We start from the raw sequence: 23,395 nt of genomic DNA, 5'->3' as shown, positions 1-23,395 counted from the left end.
CAACAAGGTTCGAAGCCAAGTGGAATGCTCCTGCATTTTGCTGTCCGCCCTTGGAGTTCAAAATGCTGGCCACCTACATGAATTACCTACCCAGGCTGGTCCCCAAATAAATAACATTAATTCCATAATGACTGGGCTAGTACGAGATGCAAAGACAGTCTGGGGGAAGATATGTGAGCTGAATTCATACATGACAAACTGCATCAAAGACAATAAATTTATGTTTGTCCAGCACCTTTAATCCAGAAGGATCCCAAGCAATTTACAGACTGTATGCGCTATACAGAGTTCACTCACTTACCATGAAGTTCAGCCACTTCGGGGATGGAAAATGGCAGCTGTTTAACTATTTTAAGCAAGCAAAATGCCATTGCCCACATTGAACTGTAGCATGGACTTTGGTGTGGACACCCCTTCCCCATAACAATGTAAGGACACTGCCTTCTCTACAGCTAGGTATAGCCAAGATTAGTTTGCAGCAAAGCCTTCATCTTGAACAAACAGTCCCAGCATACAGATAGCATGTGCACCAAGTGGAAATCTCACATCTAAATAGGAATCCTAGTTCAAGCCAATGTGTTTCCCAAAAACTTACAAGAGTGGTCTTGTATTTGCCCAACTGAGAAGCCTGACTCACTTTGGGTCCAATCCTGCAGCGGCTTCACGCATGGGACTCCCACTGAAATTAACAGAATAGGGACTCGTAACAGGGCCTTGGAGCATGTGTGCATCTCACTACACCTTTTGCAGCCCTTTGAAACTGGAGCTGTAGTTGCAGCTCCCATGCCTGCTCCCCGTCATGTGCCCTAGAGAGGGAACCACATATAAGGCTTCCCGCCTCCTGGGCACAGCAGCAGACGGGGGGACCCAGAGTCAGGGAAAGCGCTCTCAACACCTGTCAGAGCAGGAAGCAGGAGCTGGCTGGAATGAAAATTCAGCAAGGAAGCCCTGAAAGAAGGGTTATAAGGACTGTGAAGAAGTCTGAGGGCTCTAAAGGTCTGGAAACAAGAGCCAGAAAAGGCCCTGAAGGGCCGCAACGCCAGGTGGGACACTTTGTTCTGAATCTTGGTTTCTAAGGTCAAGAAAAATCCTGAGCAAAGTGAATGTGCCATTGCTTGGCGCACAATTTCTCCTTCCCCAGCTGGTGGTTCAGAGCACCAGCTCACACAGCTACTCACACCCAGCCTCTGCACATTACATTTGTCTCAGGAAGAGAAGGTTGTTTCTCTCATCATTCACGCCGCCCAAAACTGGTGCCACGTTAGGTGAGTCAGAGGCTCAGCTCTTGTCTCGCCAACTTCTGCCCCACAGCGTGAAAAAGCAGCTGAGCTGCTGCAGCTCTTCTCTGCCACATGCTCTTCCTGTTGTGGCTAAGCGACAGCGCATCTGCGTCAAATCGCCACAACAGGTAGACCACTAACAGAAGGGGAAAACCCACATGAGGAAAGAGTCCCTGACACAAGCAAAATGACACACAGACAAACACACGGTGTTCAGTGCTGCGACTGTAAGATTCTAATCCAACTTTTATTAAAGCATCAGAAATTCTAGGGGCAACACCAGAGCAATTGATGCTCACACACGCATAGCCCTTAACTCATCACGTCCGTCCTTCCCCTGCTCCCGTTTGCCTGAGCGCCTGCTGTTTCTCTGAACAAATGAACTAGGTGGGGTTAAGGCAGGGTGACTGAAATACTGCAGAACAGCTGGAGGCAGGAGAGCGAGGTGATCTGCACTCCTAGCTCCAAACGGCGTAGGCGGCGGTAGCCCAGAGTGGATAGGAGAGTACATTTCAAATCCAGCACACAGCTCAGCACCGCTGGCAGTGTCTGCTCAGCACTGGCAGCGCAGGAGGTAGCTTAGCAAAGCATTGCATTGCTAGAGAGGGATGGGGAAGCTAACTTCACCGGCCTGCCTCACAGCTAGCTCTAGCAGTTGTGGTCAGGCCTACAAAATGATTTCCCACCCATCTCCACCAGACAACAGCCAGTTCTTGTCCACTAGAGGTAGGACTTTCAAAAACACTAAGCACTGATCTAACTCTGCTCTGACTGACTTCTATAGAACTGCAGTTTGGCCAACACTGAGTGCTTCTGAAAATCCCACCCTACGATTGCATGGCATGACGGCTTTAGGATTTGATGGCTCTTAGCGGTAGTCCTATGCTTACCTAGTTCAAGCCATGTAAAAAGTGTGCACACGTCAGGGAGTCTTACACAACTTCTCGCTGCAGGAAAAGTGGACTCCAGCTGCAATTGTAGAGGTACATGCATAGCTGCCAGCATTTACAAGTATTTTTGTCAAGAGACAGTTCTCCATATAACCTAGATGTTTGGGAGCCATGAGGTCGCCCATCTCTGGATGTTGGTGAGTGCTCTCTGGTGCATTTCAGCACTTAGAGTGAGCTTTATATCCAATTAATTTCAGCACGCACACACCCAGTGCGTGAGATAGTCAGGCAGTATTGTTGCCATTACAACAGAAAGACTAAGTGATATGACTAATTCCAATGAAGTCATCTGTGTCAAAGCTAGGAGCAGAACCCAGGAGTTCCTTGCTTTCAAGTATTATGCATTGTCCATTACGCATCGCTGTCTCCCCTGCTGTTGTACTGCCGTTTTGTGGCTAGAGGCAGAGGAGCAAGTTCAGCTGCAGAGAGGAAACTTGCAAGAGCTCTCCTAATATCAGTGGCAGCCCACACAGCATTAGCCCCTACACCTAACCATAAAATGTTCTAACTTTCTTCAAAAATTAAGGAATCTGTGGATTTCACAAGTCCCAAAGGCCAACCCTGAATGGCTTGAGTGGTGGGGTTAAAACAGACAGAATTACCTGTGACTGGGAGTACCATGGTTTTCCCTTGTTTTCTGTATCCAGCTTATAGGCACTTTCACCAGCCATTAGCTTTGCCATTTCCAGCACTATGATCTTAGTAAGACGGGCCCAAGATCTACTGCCATTGCTAAATGAAAGCTGAAATTTACCCTTGACAATGGTAGGTCTCCAGATTCATAATGGGGTGAGAGAGAAGGCCAGTGCAGTGGGCTTTGCAGGCCCCAAAACCTTAGCTCTCCTTGCACTAGGAGCCTGAATTGCAGACTCCCTGACGATCCAACTTGCTTCAGCTGGAGCTGTGGATGTTCGGCACCTCTAATAAACTCAGGCCCTATGCCTGTAGCCAGAGTGGTCAGACCCTCACTTGTATAAGAACTGGTACCAAAATCATTGAGGAGCTCAGAGAACAAAACTCAGCATAGTGATGGGAAGGAAGAGCATGAGAGAGCAGCTGTTTTGAAATAGTTCTTGCAGCACTGCCAGCCCCAAATGTTCAAAAGTTGTGCTGGGTCCCCAAAAAATCATGAGAATGGCATAAGATTTTTTTGTTGTTTTTTTAAATTAAAAAAAAAAAAACAAAAAAAAAAAAAACACAAATTTGAGGTTCTTTACCCCAAAAACCCTTCTGGTGTTTGAGCCTTTAGGGGTTACATTTTTGAGTCTTTCACAGCAAATATAAGAGCTAGAAATTGAATTTTTTAAAATGTAACCTGAGATTCTTACACAATCCCATGTCTCCAGGAGCTGGGACTTTAAAAAAATACCAAATGTTACAAGATTTAAAAAAAGCATAAACCAAGAATAAAGACTTGATCCCATATTCCCTGTACAAGTAGAATTCCCATCAATGTCAAAAGACATTTTATCTGCATAAGGTATATGGGTTCAAAGCACCCTTTCTGTGTGGGTATACACACTGTAAACAAGAGTAATACAAGTCAGTCATCTATAAGAGCTAAAGAACAAATTCAACCCAATCTGAAACAGCATCCATGGTGCAACCAAAAGAAGGACAGGTTTGCTGTGGCTTAGGCATGCAAGATATTAGTTAAAAAGACTGCATGTCAGAGCTTGTAATTCGTTCTTTGGTTAGAATTCTGGACTGCCTCCTAGTACTCTGCACTCTTTGGTTTGCATCTTAACTGCCCTGGTACAGGTACGCCTATAAACTGCATACAGGGAACAAGGGAAAGTTATGGTACCCAAAGGCATTCACTTTTAACTACTATGTAATAACTTAATGTTCCCCATTGTTCAGTGTGTTTCACATTCCTCCCCCTCTATAGCTGATCCACAGAGGATAACTACCTGCTTCTGCTCCCAGCTGATGGAGTTACTCCTTTGGATCAAGTGGCCGAGATCTCTGGTTTGGTGCTGAAGTTTCTCAGTTCAAACCACGCTGATGACACCTACATGGGGAAAGTTGCTACATTTATAAATATTAATCATCCCAACGCAGAGGCAATTATCCCTATTGTATAGTTGGGAAACTGGGGGCAAAGTGACCAGTGCAAGGTCACAGGGAGAGCCAGCGCTGGACTAGTGATTGAAACTCAGGCATTCCTGGCTCCTAGGCTGGGCTCAGATTACGTCTAATGGCCAGCATAGCATGTTAAGTGCCCAGAGGATGCTAAAAAAGAGCAGTGAGGGGTGGATGTGACGCAGTAAGATGGATTAGCTTCCTCTCTAGTTTACTGGAGCACCCAGTACATTGACTCCCAAGGAACCAGCTCCCTGCCTTCTTCAGCAGCTGATAAAATGCAATGAGGAGAGACACAACAGGAAGAACTAGGCAAAGTTCATCTTGCTGTTCTAGTGGACATTTCTGAAGGGCTAGATCAAGCCACACAGAAAAAGATGGGATTCCAAACACCCCCAAATTATATCCTGGTGGTGGGGTCCCATTATCTGATCTTAGACCTGGGGCCAGGTTCTGTGGCTTGTGTCCATTTTGCTAGCCCAAGGTATCTAACAACATTTCAATCAACATCCAGCACTCTCCTCTCTCTCTGTTTGTGGGAAGCCGGCTGAGAAGGAGTTAGCAACAGGGCGGGGGTAGAGGGGGAATTAAGGAGTAGCCCTAGGAGAAGCCCCACAACCTTATCCCTAACAGGCAAGTCTAAAGCAACAAAGCCCCATTATTGGGCATTTACATGCTGCCCCCCAACATCACTCACATCACAGGGATGGGAAACTGGCTTCTCTCCCCATGACTTTCTATTACCACTCACTGCTAGTTAGCAACAAAGCGAGCACACTAGCAAGGAAGAAAGTTAACAAAGAATATCACTTTAAAGGCGGTTCTTTCTAGGATCCTCCTATCTCTCTCCCTTCCCCCTCCCTTGTTTAGATGGTCTGGGCTTGCTGCCTGTCAAAACTGCAGAGCACTCAACTGCAGCTGAAGTCCATGGGAGCTGCAAGCGCTCAGCATCTCTGGAAAAAGGCAGGCCGTGAGTGGCTTTCTAGACACACACCTCTCCACCCAACCCCAATCTCTCAGCAGTGGGAGCTACAATTAACACATGCTATAACTAGCCAGCAACACTCCTGGCTGTTTGCAAGAACTTCATTTCCGACTGCATTTGGGACAAGGATGCATAGAGTCTGTCCCTCCCCCCGGTTCTTTTCATGCTGAATGGAATTATCCTGGTGGCCAAAGCTTTACAGCTTTCATGGAAAAAGATCCTAGGGACTTTTACACCAAAATGTGACACTGAGCGGTGTGATGGCAGCTTGCCAGGTGCAGGGAGGCTGCGTATAAGGACAGAGAGCTGTGAGAACATTTTGGTAGATGGAAAATAAACACAGTGCTAATACCTGCTGGGGCTTGTAATCGCCCAGATAAAGGAAGAGAAAGTACTCAGAGGCAGAGGGATGAAAGGCTGCAGTTTATCTATCACCTTAGCCCTTGCCTTGTGCTTACAGGGAGAGAGAGGCCAGCAGTTGCAAGAATCCATTGGCTGCATCTGACTTTCCAGCAGTACTTTGGGCGCCCATCTGGCTGCCCCGCTTTTCACAAGGAACAGGTGAAAAGAATACATGAAAAGCAGCATTGAATGTGACTCTCAGATTTTAAGGCCAGAAGGGACCATAAGATCACCTAGTACAACCTCCTGCAACATGGGCCATACAATTTCATCTAGTAATTCCTGCAGCTAGCCCAACAACTCATGCCTGACCTAGAGTGAGACATAGTGTGTGGCCCAGATCCTCATGGATATACAGGCTCCTAAATCCCAATGGTTTTAATGAGAGTTAAATGCCTAAGTACCTTGGAGGAACTGGGTCTTTGTGTCTTTCACCTCTAGGTCACTGGCTCAGATCCAGCCAGGTCAGTGAACTAGGCAAAATGACTCTGGCGATTTCAGTTTGGCTCCCAGTGGATAAATTTCCACACCACATAAACCATCATCTCAACTGGTATGAACTGATCCCCACCCTCACCGACTTGGCACTGGCAGCACAGAGGCCAAAGATCAAATGTAGATTGAATTGCCTGGATGCACCTAATGGCAGGGCAGTTTCAGGGGCCACACTTACAGACCCCTCTTCTCCTGATATGTAGGACTTTACCCTCCAGGGCCATTCACCTGACACTTTTCACCAGTGCTCAGATTAAGGTTTGCCGTGTTGCTGTGTTTTAAGGATCTCTTCTGAGTTAAACAAACTGTTGCTGATAAACCTAATTAGGGTTATAAAATTATAAAAAACTGAAATGCCCCATTATTTACACAGCTAAGTGCTTGCTCAACCTCAACACACCTACAAGCCCAGTGGATAAACTGGTAGAACAGAAATTCGCTAGAAGTTTGACACTCACATATAAGAGAAGGAAGAAAAAGCTTCTCAGGAGTTTTCAAGCACTGAAAATATCACTCACACTCACTAGTCCATACCAGAGTCACCCTCAGGGAAGAAGCAGGGTGATGCCAACAAGATGCAGCTTCTCCAAACACTGATCTGGACACTTTGGACTTCCGTGAAACACTTGCACTCCCTCCCTCGCCGAGGGCAGGTACTGACCCGCTTCACACACAGCACCTGAGAGTTCAAAGCTCAGGAAGGAGAAACTAGCCAGAATCTGGAAGCCTTCCAAGGGAAGAGAGGCTTGGGAGCACTCTTGAAAGGGAAGAAGCTGTTGTGAGGGAATGTAGGAATGAGAAGTGTGGTTTGGGGGGGGTCTGAGCACTAGACTTCAACTCAGGGCTCCTGTATTCAATCCCCATGCATTTGCTCTCAATACTGAGAGGTTTTCAACCAACCAACTTCTCCAAAGAGGTGGGACCTAATTAATGCGTAGGCTTCTGTGGGCCCTCTATGCAGGGGTGAATTTTACCCATGGTTTGGGAAGCACTTAGGGATGAACAGTGCCCTGCAGCCATAAAATGGCAGGATTGCTGTGTGATCCTGGGTACGGCACTCAGCTGGAAGGTGTTATGGAAGGGTGAAGTATTGAAATCAATGACCCAAAACACTGGAGGATGTCTTCAATGTTTTAAACTCTGTGGAAACATCACTGAGATAGCCTAGGTCTGATAAACAGGGAGAACATTTATAAAGGTGAAAAGTCAGGCTGAGCAAAACAAAGACAAGTGTAGCAGGCATCTCAGTTTTCTATGAAACTCCTGTATCTTGATCTCAGATTGAATAGTGGAGTCACCTTCCAAAAGCACCCTGGTGATCTAGAAGCACTTTTGGGGGAGATTTTCAAAGACACAAATGTCAGCTCGGTGCCTAACTCCCTTTTGTGCCTTTGAAAATCTACCCCATTGATTTTCAGTGAGATTTCTGCTCCTAAATTGCTTGTGTTTTGCCAATCTTACCCCTAATTCTTATGTTTCACATGCAATCTGAGCATTGGGAAATACTGAGCTTCATTATTCATGTGGGAAAACGTGTTGTTCAAAGTAGACCCACAGAAGAATGTGCATTCTTTGAAAACTCTGCTTCTTGCCCCGCATTTCAAAGATGCTTGCATGTCTCAAAAAGATGAGTGACCCGAGGACACAAAATCCCTAAAACAAAGATTACATTTGTTCAAGAACCTCCAAGACATTCATAATGCACTCAGAATATTCACTGTAAAGCATATTAATTAGATTTTAAAATGTGCATTAAGAAAAGAACATCTAGTAAAACAAAATTGTAGCTAGCAAGAAATCAAAGAGTGAATGTGAAAGGACAATAAGGCTGATAAGAACTACAAACAGACAGAGAAAACCCAGTCTCTCGCTAACCTTTTATTCAGGAAATCCCTCTTTTCTCCTGCAGGCAGCACTTTTGAAAGTGCGTTTTGGTACCTTCACCTGGCCCAACTCTGCAAGGTGCTGAACAGCCTCAACTAACAATGAAGTCCTTTGGGGTTGAGGTCACTTGGCACATAGAATCATAGAATATCAGAGTTGGAAGGGACCTCTGGAGGTCATCTAGTCCAACCCCGTGCCCAGAGCAGGACCAATCCCAACTAAATCATCCCAGCCAGGGCTTTGTCAAGCCTGACCTTAAAAACTTCTAAGGAAGGGGATTCCACCACCTCCCTAGGTAACGCATTCCAGTGTTTCACCACCCTCCTAGTGAAAAAGTTTTTCCTAATAGCCAACCTAAATCTCCCCCACTGCAACTTGAGACCATTACTCCTTGTCCTGTCATCTGCTATCACTGAGAATAGTCTAGATCCATCCTCTTTGGATCCACCTTTCAGGTAGTTAAAAGCAGCTATCAAATCCCCCCTCATTCTTCTCTTCCGCAGACTAAACAATCCCAGTTCCCTCAGCCTCTCCTCATAAGTCATGTGTTCCAGACCCCTGATCATTTTTGTTGCCCTTCACTGGACTCTTTCCAATTTCTGCACATCCTTCTTGTAGTGTGGAGCCCAAAACTGGACACAGTACTCCAGATGAGGCCTCACCAATGTCGAATAGAGGGGAACGATCATGTACCTCGATCTGCTGGCAATGCCCCTACTTATACATCCCTAGGTCTTTCTCTGCAGAACTGCTGCCTAGCCATTTGGTCCCTAGTCTGTAGCGGTGCATCGGATTCTTCCGTCCTAAGTGCAGGACTCTGCACTTGTCCTTGTTGAACCTCATCAGATTTCTTTTGGCCCAATCCTCCAATTTGTCTAGGTCCCTCTGTATCCTATCTCTACCCTCCAGCATATCTACCACTCCTCCCAGTTTAGTGTCATCTGCAAACTTGCTGAGAGTGCAATCCACACTATCCTCCAAATCATTAATGAAGATATTGAACAAAACCAGCCCCAGGACCGACCCTTGGGGCACTCCGCTAGATACCGGCTGCCAACTAGACATGGATCCATTGATCACTACCCGTTGAGCCCGACAATCTAGCCAACTTTCTACCCACCTTGTAGTGCATCCATCCAGTCCATACTTCTTTAACTTGCTGACAAGAATACTGTGGGAGACCGTGTCAAAAGCTTTGCTAAAGTCGAGGAATAACACATCCACTGCTTTCCCTTCATCCACAGAACTAGTTATCTCATCATAGAAGGCAATTAGGTTAGTCAGGCATGACTTTCCCTTGATGAATTCATACTGACTGTTCCTGATCACTTTCCTCTCCTCTAAGTGCTTCAGAATTGAACATCACAGGAACTGAATTCCAGGTGGCTGGGGAAGGCTCCGATTCACTTGACTCTTCCTTGCAATGCTTCATCTATGCAGCCTTCTGATGTTGCCCTGTCCTGTTACTGCTACATCCCTAGAGCCTTTTTCTGTACAGCACTCTGCTCTAATCTCTCTCTTATGCCCTGCGGTCTGGCCACACGTCGTCTCTTACACCATGACAGTTATCGAAGGAAATATTCAAGTTCTCCAATGTTTGTGTTTTCCACTTACTACAGTCTGCATAGACAACTGAGGCCTGAGGCACAGTTATGGACCAGAGCCATCTACCACCCGCTGTTGATTAGCCTCTAGTAAGCACAAGGCAGTTAGGATGGCTTTCAGAGCAGATGTGGTCCAGCAGATTGACCAAAGGGGGCTGGCAGTAGGAAACCGGTGTTCCAGCCTTGCTTGCCACCAACTAGCTGTGTGATCTTGGGCAAATCACTTCCCCTTTCAACATGTGCTCAGTCTTATATCCATTCAATCACCGCCCATGACTCACAAAAGTGCTGTAAATATCACTACCTTCATTTGTGCCTTTTTGACCCATTTTCTTTGTACTGCTTGCAAAACTCAATAAAGACCATTTCAAACAACTGCATAAAGCAAACATTAGCTCCCCACACCAGGTAGCTGGAACCCTAAAGTTCATCAGCTTTGCTCCCAACTGTGGGAGAAGGGAAAACATAAGAACGGCCATACTGGGTCAGACCAAAGGTCCATCTAGCCCAGTGTCCTGTCTTCTGACAGTGGCCAATGCCAGGTGCCCCAAGGGAATGAACAGACCAGGTAATCATCAAGTGATCCATCCCCTGTTGCCCATTCCCAGTTTCTGGCAAACAGGGGCTAGAGACACCATCCTGGCAAATAGCCACTGATGGACCTATCGTCCTTGAACTTATCTAGTTCTTTTTTGAACCCTGTTATAGTCTTGGCCTTCACAACATCCTCTAGCAAGGAGTTCCACAAGGTTGGCTGTGCGCTGTGTGAAAAAATACTTCTTTTTGTTTGTTTTAAACCTGCTGCCTATTAATTTCATTTGGTGACCCCTAGTTCTTGTGTTATGAGAAGAAGTAAATAACACTTCCTTATTTACTTTCTCCACACCAGTCATGATTTTATAGACCTCTATCATATCCCCCCTTAGTTGTCTTTTTTCCAAGCTGAAAAGTCCCAGTCTTATTAATCTCTCCTTATATGGCAGCCGTTCCATACCCGTAATCATTTTTGTTGCCCTTTTCTGAACATTTTCCAATTCCAATATCTCTTTTTTGAGATTGGGTGACCACATCTGCATGCAGTATTCAAGATATGGGCCTACCATGGATTTATATAGAGGCAATATGATATTTTCTGTCTTATTATCTATCCCTTTCTTAATCATTCCCAACATTCATAGAATCATAGAATATCAAGGTTGGAAGGGACCTCAGGAGGTCATCTAGTCCAACCCCCTGCTCAAAGCAGGACCAATCCTCAACTAAATCATCCCAGCCAGGGCTTTGTCAAGCCTGACCTTAAAAACTTCTAAGGAAGGAGATTCCACCACCTCCCTAGGTAACGCATTCCAGTGTTTCGCCACCCTCCTAGTGAAAAAGTTTTTCCTAATATCCAACCTAAACCTCCCCAACTGCAACTTGTTCTGTCATCACCTACCACTGAGAACAGTCTAGATCCATCCTCTTTGGAACCCCCTTTCAGGTAGTTGAAAGCAGCTATCAAACCCCCCCTCATTCTTCTCTTCCGCAGACTAAACAATCCCAGTTCCCTCAGCCTCTCCTCATGTGTTCCAGTCCCCTAATCATTTTTGTTGCCCTCCGCTGGGCTCTTTCCAATTTTTCCACATCCTTCTTGTAGTGTGGGGCCCAAAACTGGACACAGTACTCCAGATGAGGCCTCACCAATGTCGAATAGAGGGGAATGGTCACGTCCCTCCATCTGCTGGCAATGCCCCTACATATATATCCCAAAATGCCATTGGCCTTCTTGGCAACAAGGGCACACTGTTGACTCATATCCAGCTTCTCATCCACTGTAACCCCTAGGTCCTTCTCTGTAGAACTGCTGCTGAGCCATTCGGTCCCTAGTCTGTAGCGGTGCATGGGATTCTTCCGTCCTAAGTGCAGAACTCTGCACTTGTTCTTGTTGAACTTCATCAGATTTCTTTTGGCCCAATCCTCCAATTTATCTAGGTCCCTCTGTATTCTATCCCTACCCTCCAGCGTATCTACCACTCCTCCCAGTTTAGTGTCATCTGCAAACTTGCTGAGGGTGCAATCCACACCATCCTCCAGATCATTTATGAAGATATTGAACAAAACCGGCCCGAGGACTGACCCTTGGGGCACTCCACTTGATACCGGCTGCCCACTAGACATGGAGCCATTGATCACTACCCATTGAGCCCGACAATCTAGCCAACTTTCTATCCACCTTATAGTCCATTCATCCAGCCCATACTTCTTTAACTTGCTGGCAAGAATACATTCTGTTTGCTTTTTTGACTGCCACTGCACACTGAGTGCATTTTCAGAGAACTATCCACAATGACTCCAAGATCTTTTCCTTGAGTGGTAACAGTTAATTTAGATCCCATCATTTTGTATGTATAGTGGGGATTCTGCTACCATGTCAGAGCCTGTGCTCTGATCTTTGAGACCCCAAGAGCCTAATGACAACTTGTCAGGGACTTGAAGCTCTGTAGGAATTTGCAGAAATATTTACATAACCTTGCGTTTTTACAAACATCTTGTGCCTTGGGTTTTTAGGGGCATAATGGGGCATTGCGTGGATATTTTCATAAACGTGCATAAGATGCTCAGATACTGCAGGGAGGGGGCCATGTAAATACCTAGGAGACAAAGATGTTCATTTAACTGACAGAATTGTAGAAATTTCCAACACTAAGACCCAAATCCAGAATTCTTTTTTCTCCTTCAAAATCAGAACATTTAAAGGAGAGCAGGAAATGCAGCTCCCTGTCTTGTTTTAGGGTGCATGGGATGTCAGGTCTCACTCAACAAGTTAAAAGAAAATCTGTCTGTTTGCCTCTATGCTGTATGTAGAATCTCACACTGGCAAATTCCATGCCAACATATCAATAATCAGAGATCTCGGTCACCCAGAAATAATGCAGCATTATGTAAATACACAGATAAGTCACTAATAATATTCAGCCAATCGGATGGTTTGTAGCTCATTTCTAAATGTATCTTTTTCAAAACAAGATGTTATTAGAGCATTCTTTTTCCACTGACGCTATTGGCAGTAGAGAAATATGTCCAAAGCAAACAAAACTATTTGTTTATTATCAGGATTTGGTTTTTAAAAGTTATAGTGTTTTGTTAAAATATTTTAAAATCCAAGGCACCCAACAATATACTGATCGAGGCAACAGAGAAACAGAGCTTCTCTCCCAACAAGGACATCAGATTCTCAAATTGCCAAAGGACACATCAGTTGCATCCTCCTCTCACATCCCAAATCATATCTGTATTGTTCAAGCTGCTCACTCAGTTACATTGTAGCAGGAAAAGGAACCTCATTGGGTGTATCTGTTAATGAAAAGGCAGGGCACCCCGAATACAAGACTGGGAATCAGGAACACTCTAGTTCTCTCTTGGCTCCATCAGTGGCCTTGGCTATCTCTCTTAGCCTTCCTGTCCCTCAGTTTTCAATCTGTAAAGTGGGTATGTCATCGCCTACCCACGTGTGTAAGTGACTGTTAAAAGGATTAATTAATTGCTGTTTGTAAAACACTGAACATTAAAAGCGCTATGCGCAAACAGCTTTGCAATTGCATTCCTAATTTGTACATTTAGCTGCTGCGAATGTAAGTGAGAGACAGGTTATATTGCAAATGCATGCAAATGGACAGCTATGCATCTGATCTCTGGCAGAGGCAGTTACCCATTTTGCAAACACAATCATAGCAGCTGCATGCACAAACTAGGTGAACAATTGCAGGCTTTTTTGAAAACTCAGGCCCACAAATCACTCTCCATCCCGGTCCAATCTGCACCTGGCAAGACGAGTGTGGCCTTTTCTCTCCAACGCAGACCTGGTCATGATTTTCCACGTCTTTTCCATCTCAGTATTATATCGCTGTAACACACTCTTTGTGGAGCAGTGCAAGAATGACCATTCAGAAACTGAAGCTAGTGCAAGATGCGGCTGCCTACTTATAGAGTCTGATGTGAAGAGCACATAACACCGGGGGTCTCTTGAGCTGCACTGCCTGCTGGTACATTTCAGGTTGGAATTAAAGGTGTTGGACTTAACCATCAAGCCTGAGGTGATTTGGAATATGGTTACATGACATATTACCCAAGTTGAGAGCAGCAGACATGCTCAAGTTATATCAGAGGAGCTCCCTTGATATAAACGAGAGGGGGGTCCATGATGAGTGGTCCTTACCTTGGAATTCGCTCCACCGCTCGATCCTGTTACATCCACAGACACTGCAAAACCAAGGTTTATGGGGAGGAACGTAGTGTATAAGAATAGGTAATATCCTTTTAAATAGTTAATGAGCCCTATAGTGGTATTCACCATGTTCTATTTTAGAAGCTGCCAAAATCCAGTCAGAGCTGCAGTATGTCTATGTAGCTAGTTGAGCTAGTTGGGAATTTGTTCTAACAAAATGGGTTTTTTGTCAAAAAATTTTAATTCATCAAAACCAAAACTGTTCACAGGAAAGGGCAGATTTAAAATTTCCTGTTTTAAAAAAATTTTAGATGAAAAAGGTTAGCAATTGTCAACCAAGGTTAGCCAAGATGGGCAGGAATGGCGTCCCCAGCCTCTTTTTACCAGAGGCTGGGAGTCGGCAGCAGGGGTTGGATCACTTGGTGGTGATTGCTTATTCTGTTCATTCCCTCTGGGGCACCAGGTATTGGCAGCTGTCGGAAGACAGGATACCGGGCTAGATGGACCTTTGGTCTGACCCAGTATGGCTGTTCTTATGGTCTAATGGTCAACACATCCTGTTTGGACATTTTTTAAAAGTTCCATTTCTTGGTACAAAATTAAACGTTGCTTTGAAATTTAAGGTTTCAGAGTAGCAGCCGTGTTAGTCTGTATCCGCAAAAAGAAAAGGAGGCCTTGTGGCACCTTAGAGACTGATATAATAAATTTGTTAGTCTCTAAGGTGCCACAAGTCCTTCTTTTCTTTTTGAAATTTAAGTTGATTTCTAATAAAAATAAAAAATAAAAATAAAAGCTTAAAAGGTTGAATGTGAAATGCTTTAATTGACCCAATCCAAAAAAAATTCAGATTTTCTATTTGTGAAAAATTTCAGGATTGACTTTTTGTCTCAATTTGAGATGGGAAAAATTTCAAAATTTCTCAGAGAACGGGAAAACGATTTCCCACGGTTATATTACCTAGTCCTTGCATGTTGTGTATATTCAGTAAATATGGTTATTTGGAGGCCATTGGGCTCCTGTAGTTCCTTTATGTTACATTTGTAGTGTAAAGAGCAAAAGACCCAACAAGGAGGGCTGAGGGAATTAATACATTTGCCAGGTGGGAATGGAGAAGTGTTATTTTATAATTATGCTTGCTGGTGGGTATTTATCTGTTCTTTCAATTGGGATCAGCAGTCCCTGATGTAATGTAACAATGTGCATAATGACAGGTTTCAGAGTAACAGCCGTGTTAGTCTGTATTCGCAAAAAGAAAAGGAGTACTTGTGGCACCTTAGAGACTAACCAATTTATTTGAGCATAAGCTTTCATGAGCTACAGCTCACTTCATCGGATGCATCCTCTCTAAGGTGCCAAATGTGCATAATGGGAGTCAATACCATGTGATGGGCACCTATTGAGAAGCTCATCAATCAAAACTAATAGAGACAGTATGAAATAAAGATACCTTCTAACCAATGTCCTAGAAGCTCTTAATATCAACAGCTTTCAGGAAAAAGTCATTTAACCTCCCAGAAAAAGATCACCTTTCCATAAATTCTATCCAAATAAATCCAAACTTAACAGAGCACTAAAACTCTGCTATAAAATGAGAGGGTGGTTTTTAAAAATCCTACAGAAAGGATCTCATTTTCTATTAAATTCTATGGCAGATATTTTTTTATTTTAAATGGGTCTGGGATTTTCAAAGGAGTTGAAGGGAGATGTCTAAGTCCTTTAGGTTATTGTTTTTGTTAAAAAAAAAAAAAAAAAAAAAAGCAGCAGCAGCAGCTTGGGCACCTAAAGTTTTGCTAAATTCATATCTAGGCACCTAAGCAAGCAGGCAGATTTTCAGAAGGACTGACTTAAGAGAAGCTGCCAAGCGTTCTGCCCTTTTGAAAATTAGGCTGTTTACTTGGATGCCTAGATAGGGACTTTATTAAATATGGAAGCCTAATGTTAGATAATCTAGGCCGTATAGGGTTTTAGAGTAATTTCTACAGAACTGTAGAAATTCTTCATAAAATTGAATTGGTTTCATCCCTGTTAAGTTCTAGAGGACTTTTCTTTAAGGACCAGCCTTCAAAAATGTACAAGAACCCCTTAAACAGCAACCTATGACTTTGAAGGCCTTTAGCCAGCTAAAAGTAATAATTACCTATACGCAGTTCAAATTGACTGTGGGTTGGAGAGAGCATGGAATAGTTCACTATGAGACAAGGCTCCTTTTAGTCTTAATGTTTACGCGGCTGAAGCAAAGACTAACCATGGCAACCAGCTTTGCCACAAAGCACCGCTCAGCTTGAATTACCGCAAGGAGAAATGTTGAAACACTAAATCCCTCTTCTGTAATGCATCAATATAACCTTTGATTAAAGGGAAAAGGGAAAAAAAATCCATGCCAGGCCTTTGCTGCCAGTTGAAGAGCATATTTTCTAAGGTTCACCTGCTGGGGAAAAAAAAGCAGCTGATTTTCCAAAGAGGATTAATGTCCCCTCAGGCACAAGCACAAAATCAAGCAACAGCCCCACAATTTTAGAAGTAATTATCAGAGCTTTCAATGGCCTTTTTTCCCCGCATGTAAAATTCTGGAATGCACTCAGGGCCCAATCCACCGTACCCACTGAAGTCAACAGGAGTTTTTCCATAGACCTCAATGGGCTTTGGATCAGGCCCTTTGATCACATCGTAGATGATGAGCACCCTTCAATAAGAGTTAAAGCACTAAGCTTCATACACTCTCTTCCCTCCTCTGCCCCCACCCCCAAACTATGAATTGGACCAGTCATCTTTACCATAATGCCCTCCAACTTTCAAGGAACATCTGAGGATCTCTGGTGCTCAGCTATCAAAAATGCCTCTCCTCCCACTTGGCGAAAATGTTTACATAGATCTGCGAACAATACCTTTCAGAGGGAGCAAACGCATTTTTATATAGTTTTCATTACAAATTCTTAACACTTTGCTTAGAGAAAGCCTTTGAAATATAAAGGCACTAGATACCAGGCTAAAGGAAGGCTGATCTAACTGCTGAGAGGATGTCCTCATAATGCTTTATCATTTTTGTTCTCCAGTTATATAGATCCATGCAGCAAAGTATAGCAGTTTGAATTTCACGTTGGAATGTCCGACCGATGAGAAAAGGAGAGAGAGGGGATACCGGAACTGCATCTAGACTATATCTACACTGCCTTATAGTTGGGATTACACAGGTGTGAAAAACCAGTGCATGCTGCTGTAACTCCCCCACCTAGGACACTGCAGGCATGAAATAAAAGGTTCCCTGTTCACATTAAAGCAGTCCTACGTTAACGCAAACTAGGAACCTTTTGGTTTACACTCGCAACATCCACAGTGGGGAGTTACAACGCAACACTTTGGGGAACACTGCTAGTCACATCCCCATCATCCGAACTATGGGGCAATGTAGACACGTCTCGCTATAGCTTGGTCTGTTTTGGTGGGGAATGGCAGATGGCTTGAGACAATCAGTAATGGGACACAGAACCTTTCAACTATAGGTCAATGGTTTGCATTTTCTGCAGGTCAAAAGAGGTGACAGAGGCATCTAATGGCTGGCTCCTGTGGAAGATGCAGCAAATCAGGTGAAGACAACTCAAACATAGGAGGGTTTTTTCAAAATGGGCATAGGAATTGCTGTTTTGAGCTATTTTCCCTCTGGAAAGACCTTATGGGGAGGGATCATGCTTGTGCTACTGATTCCACACACAACCTCTCGGTAACAGCAGGAGGAGCAATGATCTGACATGACCCTGGTCAGTTACTTTCCACTCCTCCTGCAAGCCAAAGAGAACCTGCCATGCGCAAGAGCACCGCAGGGGTCAATTTTTGCTACTGCAGGGGTAGAGATACACACAGGTAAGCCCCACATGGTACATAGTGTCGACCTCATCTAACAACACTGAGGTAAAAGCTATTTGTGCTTTGTCTCTACTAGGGTTTCATATTGGGATTGCTATCTCCATGTAAAAACACACCTCTCTTCACAGTGAGGACACAGCCTAGGTGTTTGCAGGGTGGGGGCCTGCCTACACTGACAAGACGAAGGGTGGAAGGGGAAATAAAGACACTTAGGCAAGAAGTGACATGCTCAAGGTCAAATAACAGATGAACTATACAAGCTGAAATACATACATGTTGTCAGTACAAATGCTGCAATTCTTTCATAAAAGGCCCTTCCTACAAAATCAGGATAATTAGGGAGGTTTTGTTGTTGTTTGTTACATTATATATTTTAGGCCTGGTCTGGAGAGATTTTGTACCAGTACAGCTATTTCAGTTACTAATTTATTGGTAACCAATCACAATGCTATATTGGTAACACACAGTTATACCAGTACAATCCCTAGTGTGGACACAGTTATACCAGCATAAAGGTTCTTCATACCTTTATTCCCCTTCCCTATGAAATTAGCTTTACCAGTATAAGCTCCTGCATACAATATAATTGCCTCTATACTAGGGGTTGTTGTACCACGTTAACTATCCTGCGATAGTTATAGAGGTACAACTTGTGTATATAGAGAAGGCCTTAATACGGATACCATTTTTTTAGGAGGGGGGAGGCTTGATCTTAACATTTTAACAAAATACAAAGTATGTTCCAAACTGTGTAAATGAATAGCTATCACTCGTAGCACATTCAAACTACCTGCCACATAAAGAAGCCTTAAGTTGCTGCAGAATTCCACATGCACTGACAAGACGACCGTTGGAGCATGCTATGACAACCTGACCACATGCTCAGCTAATTAGATTTAAATTAAACCTTGCTGAGATTTGAGCTGGCAGAACTGGTTACATTACGGCTCGATATGAGCTCAGGAGAAGGCATGAAGCTAACGGTCAATCCCAGTTTTAAAAAAAAATCAGAATCATTATGCTGCTACTAATGAGGTGACACCTTTAAATTTATTTTGGATTTAAGACATTATTGGGCAGATCTTTATGATAAAAAACAACCAGCAAAGGCATCTGGCTGAAAAACAGTGCAAATATCTGCAGCCATTACAGAAGTGTTCAGAGCTGTGGACACGGAGAAATGTCAGATTTTATTGACTAAATTTTCTCTCTCCCCCTTAGGAGAGAATATAATGCATCAATTCTTTGTGCAGCTCAATCCCCCCAAATTGCCTTTGCAGAATCTTTACACCTGTCTTCGCCTCACTCAATATTTTCACACCATGAGGCACTTAACCTGATTTGGATATTTTACCCTAAATGGAACCATATGTGAGACGTGTTACTCAGGGAACCCAAATGCAGCTGAGCTCTGGGAACTTCTGGACCATTTGAACCATTTCACCCATCCTTGAGGTCACTGTTTGAAATGCTGTTCAAGACGGTAGCGACAGAACACTGTCACCCCTCTGATGGATGTTGGTCACCTACTTAAGACAAATGGATGGTCTCGAGTCCCATCCTTAGTAGGGAGGCGTGCATAATAAAGCCACCAAACTGGATGCAGCACGCCTGGCAAATTCAGAAGGGAGACAAAGGACTGAACAGGACACAGATGAAAATCCTCACTCACCCCTCCTCCAGACCAGGAGTGAGGCCTGCAAAAGCTCACACAGTCTGTGCTCTGAATGGACAGATTGAAGGGCTTACATATTCAGCACCATCCGCAATCGCCAAGGACGCCATCTTCACATCTGGGGGCCTGAATCAAGCTCCTAAATCCAGATTTAGACACCTCACATGGCCAGTGAGATCTGTGTGTTGTCAGCACCACTGACAACGAGGCTATTCTTTAGGTGCCTAAATCTGGACGTAGGAGCCTAACCTCAGGCCCCCACATCATTCAATACAGCAGTGATGAGCACAATATGACTCATGAGACCCTGAACAGAATACAAGAAAGTGTTCCAAAATCTCCATCTAAATCCCTGTGAAATGTTGAAAAGTGAGAGGGGTGTAGAAGTGTGATATTTACTCATATTGATTGCAAAGAAGATGGTGGGAGAATTATTTTTCTTAAGGCCAATGTTTGCTGATGGAGCAGCCTCAGATACGGGAAGATGTGGGGGTGTGCAGGGACAAGAAATACGGAAAGTCTGAGCACTGGAGAAGAAGCAGATTAACAATCACTGTATTTTAATTTCCCTTTATTTACAATACTGTTTCCATTCTCTTTTTACTTCAACCTCCCCCTGACCAAAAACCCCAACTTTTCTATCCCATTTAAGCTTGGTCTCAGCAAAGGGCTTGAATACACTTGGAAGTTAACATAGAAACACAGGACACAGCACTGACCTCCTGTGTCATCAGGTCCATCCCGTGCTATCTCAAGCTGTCCAAGTAGGGTGTGAACTTAAAGCACAACAGCAGTGTCTGTACAACCCCATGTGTGGACATTCTTATTCCGGAGCAAAAGTGCCTTGTTCCTGTTTAGTTTAACTCACTTTTGTTGGCATAGCCCTGAAGTGGAGATACAGCCTACATCAATGGAAGTGGGTTTTCCAATGGCATAGGAACACCACCTTCCCCAACTAGGTTAGCTAAGTCAACAGAAGGCCTCTTCCATCGACATAGCTGCATCTACACTGGGGATTGTGTGGCCGTAACTATGTTGGTCAAGGTGGTTTTTCACACCCCTGACCAACGTAGTTATGCTGACATTACTTTACGTGTAGACCAAGCCTCAGTCCCACTGACTTCCACTGAGTCACAATTTTTAAGTGCCTGCAAGCTAGATTTACAAAGGGATTTAACTATAGCCACCTAGTGGAATTCATAAAAGCACCTAAGCAAATTAGGCACCTAAATCCCATTGATTTCACTGGGAGTTAGGTAGCTAACCTGAACCCATCTGCATCCTTAAGTGTCTTTGCAAATCTACACGTTACACACTTTTGAAAATTTACCATAGGCATTTTTTCAGTATAAACCGGCCTTTAATCACTTATGCTTAAATTGATTAGGGCAGGTTGGAGCTACAATGAAATCACAATGTCCATAAAAAATTTGCACCAGTTTAACTGATTTAATTTAAACTGGTGTCACTTACCCACGTAGACAAGTCCTTCGCTAACACATCCTAACAACATACTTTTTATCCTTGCCTAGACGGGGCCTTAGAACACGTCCGCTAACTCTAACAAGATATGTTTAAATCCTAGTGAAGACAAAGCCCTTCAAGAAGTTTCTTGCTTCCTCGAGATTATTCCTAATTCTCACTTACACTGTGTGTGTGTCTGATAAATTACCACAAGCCAAACACTAAACTGCCGCCTCCTACAGATTGGAGACATCCATCCCCAAGGCAAAGGCCATCTGAAACACTTTTGCTGCCTACGGCATTTGTGCGGGGAAGAGGAGAACCGTAAAAAGGTGAAGCATCCCCGACCAGCCAGGACTCCATGTGGAAACAAGCATCTCACAGATGACAGCAAGCCTGCTTCTCATTGCCCAGGGAGGTCACGCAGTGCGCTCATGTGATTTGGTGTCTTGTTTACCTTGGGGGCTGGAGCTGAGGATGTCAGCTGGAGACAATGGCTGGATTCCTTTGTGAAACTACAGGAGGAGTTTTTTTGATTTGTAGATCATAGAAGTTACTGAAGGAGAAGACCTACGCCTGGTCTACACCTAAAACTTAGATCGACCTAGCTACATCCCTCAGGGCTGTGAAAAATGTTGTGCCCTATGTGACATAATTAGGTCAACCTAACCGCTGCTGGAGGTGCAGCTCAGTCCATCAACCTGGCTACCACCTCTTAAGGGACAGATTTACTACAGCAGTGGAAAACCCCCTTCCATCACCATAGCAACGGTCTATACTACAGCACTACAGGGGCACAGCTGTTTTGCTGCTGCACTTGTAGTGTAAACTTACCTCCATTAGGTTACCAAATCCATTTCCTGTGCCACCCCATGGCAGGCTAGGATTGTCCCTCGCAGTGGGTTTCCTAGTTTTTTGTCCAATTGCATTTTTAACTGACACTAACTTCATGAAAAAAGAACGAGGAGTACTTGTAGCATCTTAGAGACTAACAAATTTATTTGAGCATAAGCTTCGTGGGCTAAAACCCACTTCATCAGATGCATGCAGTGGAAAATACAGTAGGAAGATATATATATATATACACACACACACACACACACACAGAGAACATGAAAAAATGGGTGTTGCCATACCAACTACTGTATAACGAAAGTAATCAGTTAAGGTGAGCTATTATCAGCAGGAGAAAAAAAACTTTTGTAGTGATAATCAGGATGGCCCATTTTCAACAGTTGACAAGAAGGTGTGAGTAACAGTAGAGAGAAAAATAAGCATGGGGAAATAGTTTTACTTTGTGTAATGCCCATCCACTCCCAGTCTTTATTCAAGCCTAATTTAATGGTGTACAGTTTGCAAATTAATTCCAATTCAGCAGTTTCTCGTTGGAGTCTGTTTTTGAAGTTTTTTTGTTGTAGTATTGCGAATCTTAGGTCTGTAATCGAGTGAACAGGGAGATTGAAGTGTTCTCCGACTGGTTTTTGAATGTTATAATTCTTGACATCTGATTTGTGTCCATTTATTCTTTTACGTAGAGACTGTCCGGTTTACCCATTTTTTCCATGTTCTCTGTGTGTATATACATCTTCCTACTGTTTTTCCACTGCATGCATCCGATGAAGTGGGTTTTAGCCCACGAAAGCTTATGCTTAAATAAATTTGTTAGTCTCTAAGGTGCCACAAGTACTCCTCGTTCTTTTTGCTGATACAGACTAACACGGCTACCACTCTGAAAACTAACTACATGGTTTCCACTACTTTCCCTGAGAGATTATGCCACAATCCACTAAATTTCACTATTGGGAAATTTCTCCTGAGATTGATTCAACCTAAATTTCCTTTTCTGAACTCCATCCCACTATCCTCTATTCCCATTCTAAACAATCCCCCTCCTCCGAGACACCTTGAAGAGACTTAGCATAACTCCCCATGTCCCCCTCCAAAAAACTAAGTATTAACTAGGAAACTGATGACAACTGTCAGCAATGGATCCTGTGAAACCACCCCTAGCAGATACAAGACCAGCATAGCTGGAGAAAGCACAATGGCAGCTCCTTGAACTCTACTAATGGTTTCTGCAAACCATTTTTAGCACTGATTCAGAGAACCCTATTGTTAATAGCCACTGTCAAGAGCCATCAGTACGTTTCCAAACACAATGGGTGCTATAATTATCATTTGGCCAAGTAACACATTACCCTCCTGTCAAACTTTCCTCAGATCAGGCTTCTTGGCCTTAAAGGTCTCTATTGCTCTTCTCTGAATTCCCTCCAGTTTCAGAGAAGCGTAGGACTGGAAGGGACCTCAAGAGCTCCCCTGGACTAGATAACCTCGTACAACCTTCCTGAGCAGAAAGCAACCAGCAAAATATTCAGGCTTCAAACTTGGGTCTTACACCATTCCAGGAACACTAAAATTCTTTTAAAAACCTCCAAAACTGTATTGAGGCTTTGAACAAAACACACAAGCTGTTCAGTGAAAGGACTGGGGCTTACAGATTTGATAC

General features: G+C 43.8%; 1 protein-coding gene across 8 annotated transcripts in view; it reads right to left on the bottom strand.

The window, feature by feature from the left end:
- CUEDC1 (CUE domain containing 1) overlaps nucleotides 1-23,395 on the bottom strand; it is a 125,018-nt gene that overhangs the window by 90,917 nt on the left and 10,706 nt on the right. For 3 of the 8 annotated variants that reach the window (XM_043531103.1, XM_043531105.1, XM_043531107.1), the window contains exon 2: nucleotides 4,144-4,244. The exons of the other annotated variants lie outside the window; for them this stretch is intronic. The gene's annotated coding sequence lies outside the window, so the exon portion shown is untranslated. The remainder of the gene's footprint in view (nucleotides 1-4,143; nucleotides 4,245-23,395) is intronic. 8 annotated transcript variants of the gene reach the window in all.

The sequence above is a fragment of the Chelonia mydas genome, chromosome 17 (genome assembly GCF_015237465.2).
Source record: "Chelonia mydas isolate rCheMyd1 chromosome 17, rCheMyd1.pri.v2, whole genome shotgun sequence".
In the NCBI taxonomy this organism is placed as follows: domain Eukaryota; kingdom Metazoa; phylum Chordata; order Testudines; family Cheloniidae; genus Chelonia; species Chelonia mydas.
Note: the sequence above shows the minus strand (reverse complement) of the source record. Positions and strands in the feature narration are given on the sequence as shown.